The sequence below is a fragment of the Rhipicephalus sanguineus genome, chromosome 6 (assembly GCF_013339695.2).
Source record: "Rhipicephalus sanguineus isolate Rsan-2018 chromosome 6, BIME_Rsan_1.4, whole genome shotgun sequence".
Lineage (NCBI taxonomy): Eukaryota > Metazoa > Arthropoda > Arachnida > Ixodida > Ixodidae > Rhipicephalus > Rhipicephalus sanguineus.
The window spans coordinates 35,022,951-35,027,906 of record NC_051181.1 but is presented as its reverse complement, the minus strand read 5'-3'; the positions used below and the strand labels follow the sequence as shown (position 1 = coordinate 35,027,906).

The window sequence follows — 4,956 nt, the reverse complement described above, 5'->3', positions numbered from 1 at the left end:
AACATAGCACCAAACACGGTTAACCGTCATCAATTCGCTAACACGGGAGAAAAAGATGCCGCTGAGTTCACAAAACAGCGTGGGACGGCCGCTCCAGTAGAGAGGCCGCGTAGAGAGATGTATGAGCTCGCGGTGAGTAACAAATGTGGCGTCCTCGAGGCGCCGCTTCAACTTTATCGAACCAGGGACGGCGTCATCTCTCCTAGGCTTTGCACAGCTTGAGGTGTATGCCGGGAAGAGCATTCGAATGCGAGGCGGTTGGTGCGGTTGTTGAAGTCGCGTTTGTGCAGTGCTGCTATTCGTTTCATCGATTTAACCAGGTTTTACGCTCCGCGCTTTGTTAACGTGCCTGGTCTAATCGTGTTGTGTACGTGAGTGGCGTGTAACTAGTGATACAGCAAGCAAGGACAGTCATTAACGTGCGCGATCCGCCGCAAATAAGCCACGATGCATTGCAACGGGCACGTTCAGTGGGCTGCGCGGCCGTTGCGACGAGCTGCATTGCTGATTCTTCGCTTGCCTGAGACTCGCAATTGTCGAGCGGGTTGCATCCGTTGTTACGTTGCCCGAAGACCGCAGTAAATGTGATTTGCAGGTAAGCAATATTCTCTCTTCAGTACGTTATTTGCTTGTGTATATGTACTTATGTCGCATGTTTGCCTGAAGTCATGCTCATGCTTACGCTACTGTACGAGATGGGTCGTGTCATACTTTTATGTAATGGTGTCATACTTTTATGTTTTAAATAAATCGTGTCATACTTTTATGTAATGCATTGTTATTGGCAGTATTTGCTCTGCGTTTGACATTACAAGATGAGTGTTTGGGCGTATATTATCAAACATCCGACTAACATCATTCGTTATCATACACGTTTATGTGAGAAGAGATGAAGGACAGAAGTTTAACCCTTCTTGCTGTCGCCGTACCTTCAACACGCTCGATGAAGGCTGCAATCACGGTGTGAAATACTGTAGGCGGCATAAACAAAGTGCCCCAGATCAGCTTTGCCCAGACGAGCTCTGCGTGCGCAGTAACTCGCTCCTGTCAATGGCAGTCTGGGCTGTTTGTCATGTCCTTGTCACTGGTACATGATATTTCGTGGCGTCTATACGCAACGTGTCGGCTAATTCAACTTTTCGCCATGCTTCAAACTCTGCTGCGGCAGTTTTAGGTGGACGAGTGAGGGTTTAAGGCGGTAATGCGGGCTAGTTGGTTGTGATCACTGGTGTTCATTTCGGTAGCGCAAAGAAAATTAGACACATTAAAAGAAAAAAAAAAAAAGCCCTCGTAGAGTGATGTAGCGCGTCGCGCCTGTGCAACGGGTTTTTGTGTGTTTCCTTGCAGTAAAGTCAGTTGATGTCTAGCGCCCGTCCTGTCAACGTGTCCTCTCTTGTCTTTAATTGTTTTGCGCTACCGAAATGAATAAAGCTTTAAGTACCCGAACGACAATGAAATGGCGTTAAGAGTGCGTTTTAAGTGTAGTTTTAAGTGTCTTAAAGGAAATCACATCACAGCATCCTTCCGTGTGTAGCTGATTGTAGCGAACCCGAGGCACTGCGCCGACCGAAGTAAACATTTAATACACACACACAAAAGCACGTTTATGACGTGAAAAAATAAATGGTTAAATCCGGTGCTTTGGCTGAGCACGTTTCAGGGGACACGCAATCGACTGGGGGAAGGCACGTGCTCGCGCTAGAGAAAAATGACTGTCACGACGTCTTTATCTCGAGTCGCTCTTGATACCGGCCACTCCGTGTGTGTGCGTGCGTACGTGTGTGTGTGTGCTCGTGAGCGTGTGTGTGTGTGCTCGTGCGCGCGTGTGTGTGCGCTCGCGCGTGCGTGTGTGCGTGTGCGCGCGTGTGTTCGCTCGCGTGTGTGTTCGTGCGCGCGTGTGTGTGTGCTCGCGTGTGTGTATGTGCTCGCGCGTGCGTGAGTGTTTGTGTGCTCGCGCGAGCGCGCGTGTGCGTGTGCGCGTGTGTGCTCGTGCGCGCGTGTGTGTGTGCTCGCGCGTGCGTGTGTGTGTGCGCGCGCGCGTGTGTGCTCGTGCGCGTGTTTGCTCGCGTGTGTGCTCGCGCGTGCGTGTGTGTGTGTGTGTGTGCGTGTGTGTGTTTGCTCGCGCATTCGTGCGTGTGTGTGTGTGTGTGTGTGCGCGCGCGCGTGTGTGTGCTCGTGTGTTTGCTCGCGTGTGTGTGTGTGCTCGCGCGTGCGTGTGTGCTCGTGTGCGTGTGTGCTCGCGTGTGTGTGTGCGCGTGTGTGTGTGCGCTTGCGCGTGCGTGTGTGTATGTGTGTGCGCGCGCGTGTGTGTGTGCTCGTGCGCGTGTGCTCGCGTGTGTGCGCGCGCGTGTGTGTGTGCGCTCGCGCGTGCGTGTGTGTGTGCGCTCGCGCGTGCGTGTGTGTGCGCTTGTGTGTGTGTGTGTGCATGTGTGCGTGTGCTTTTTGCTTTAGTCGGCTCAGTGCCTCGGGTCTTCAACGTGATCACGTATCAACCCAACCAGACGGGCTTCCGTCAGACTTCAAACTTCTGCGTGTTGACCTAACTTGAAACCTTACCACAAATATATGCTGAAGTCATCTTCATTCCATAGTTGCACTCATGCAGATCACAATGTACGGCATTCAAAATTCAGATAATTCATGCTCATGCTTACGCTGCTGTAAGAGTTGGGTCGAGTCAGAAAAATAAGTTGTCATGCTTTTACGCATTGTTGCCGGCAGTATTTGCTCTGCGTCGCTCGATTACGTCTAAATGCGTCGCTATCGAAACGGGGCAGCTGAGAATATGTTACGCGATAAGCGATACGCTGTGGCTTAACGATTTTCAGATAGCACGAATGCCAGCAATCGTGCAACGTAGGAGTTCAAAGGGAGACATGGTCAGTGTGGTTGGTATGTCTTTCGATGTCCTTAGTTCCTTGGCGATAAAAATTTGTTCTCCGGCACTGAGATAACTTTTTTTTTTGTGTTCTCGTTCTGTTCTAGGGTGCAAGCAACGTGTCATTGTGGTTAGAAAAAATGAATCAGTATACATGTGATTTAACTGTCAAAGCCGGAATGTTTAAAGGTACGTAGACAACACAAATGATTTTTTCCCGCCATAATAAATGTGTTGCGTTGGAACTGTTTACAGCATACATCCCGCCCAAGGCATGCTGGGATGATCTACTATCAGGCAGCTTGGAAGCTTCCAGACGCCGATATGCCTTACGTTCGGTGCAGCCGAGGTTGTGAACTGTCAAGTGGAAGATGCCCCTTGAGGAAAACAATTAGGTACGAGCATATTCAAGCTCTACGTGAAATGCCGAGTATGGTCACTGAAAATTGTAAATTGTAATATTTCTGTTTCTAATCGACTGCTGTCGTGTTTCTGCTACTAAACTGTCACTTACATTATTGTATTGCTGACTTTTGTGCTAAACAGATGTCAATTGCATTTGGTATTAACGTGCGATTTAAATAAGATTTTTGTTTTCCGATAAACGTATTGCACAGGATAGTAGATTTGAGGAACGCTTATGTAGTGGTCAAGTAACACCCTTTTTTTTGGGGGGGGGGGGTGGAGTATGTGTCTCACATTACATGTTATCGGCAGTTGTGTGCAAAGTGGCAGTAACCGTTGGAATAGTGTAAAATAACGGTCCTCTCCTTTTAGGATCGACTGTCCAGCGTGGAGATTGCGGAATCAGCAGCTGACATATTGACTGATGAAACATGATGGTGCGTGCAGCAAGAGAGGGTTTGACTGCAGATCCTGACCACCTGCTCCTGTAAATTTGTACCAACCACAGGCGAAAACAAGGGGAAACGCTTTGAATACTTGCGGTCTTCTATCAGCTAGACGAGTCCCTGAAGCTATAAATCAATAAACTGATGTATTCTGCTTTGGAGGTATAAAGCAATGAAATATGAATTCTTTTCGAATGGTTGATGTTTTTTTTCTTCAGAAAATTTCTTGGGAGCACGCACAACCCGAGCAACAAAAGTAAAGGACTGACAATCACCCTCTTTTTGGCTGCCCTCTGGGTTTCATCTGTCCTGCTTATGTGCAAAGTACCAGCAGTTATGGTATGCCGCACACATTAGTGTACTTAAGGAGAAGTACGACGCTGATCACGTATTATTTGCAGGGGGCTCCACTCAGTATGACCGCTCTATCCGTGGCCCACCGACCCAGGTGTCGCCTAACAATGGGTATGTGCCTCTTTTTTCTTTCGATCTTCTTTCTGCGACGCATTTCGGACCACTCGCTACGCACATGATCGGCCCAGCCAAGTGTCGTCTAGCAAGAGAAGCGTGGCTCTTCCTTTAGGGCTTCTTTCTGTGCACGCCTAATCTTTTGTACTTCTTTCTGCGGCTTTATTATGCAGCGTACAAATATGTACACAGAGTAATGAGAACTTTCACGGCGGTGTCATATGGCCTGCCCTGTCCTGAATACACACGCTGGAGCTTTGGAATAATTCTGGTACATGTCTGCTTAGAGCACAACAGTTGCGGTTTCCGTGGCAAGAGATGTACGCTTCCCTCATCGCAAGGAATAGCACAAAACAATTTCCTTTGGAGTTGGCTTAGAGCTTGCATGCATCATAACGTCACACCTTCGCCCACAAGCATCGTGTTGTTCAAATGTGGTCTGCCACTAAAACGATAAATAAGAAGGGCAGGTGATTGACAGATATTCCTAATCATGAGTTGTGCCATGTGTATCAGACAAGTATCCTCTCTTGATCCAATTAAGTAGATGTTTAAGCATTACAATTTCTATCTCTCGAGAAAACCGCGTTGCGGCTCTTTGTATGCGCTCTTGGTATTATTGTATTTTTGCGTATGCATACATTTGCTTTTACTGCGTCTTTATATCATTCAGCATTCGTATATAATATGCACATACGTACCAGCCAGCTATACTTATTAAGCGATGATTTCAGACAGTTCTTTGGGTTTTGCGAGAAG

At 47.9% G+C, this 4,956-nt stretch overlaps 1 long non-coding RNA gene across 2 annotated transcripts; it reads left to right on the top strand.

The window, feature by feature from the left end:
- Positions 1-209: 209 nt before the first annotated feature.
- On the top strand, positions 210-3,834 carry LOC125758777 (uncharacterized). Of its 2 annotated transcripts, none has more exons than XR_007416407.1 (4): positions 210-595; positions 2,986-3,067; positions 3,134-3,273; positions 3,656-3,834. It is a non-coding gene; the product is annotated as an uncharacterized LOC125758777 (long non-coding RNA). The 2 variants fall into 2 exon arrangements; XR_007416408.1 differs by lacking the exon at positions 210-595 and adding an exon at positions 2,497-2,892.
- The last annotated feature ends 1,122 nt before the right edge of the window (positions 3,835-4,956 follow it).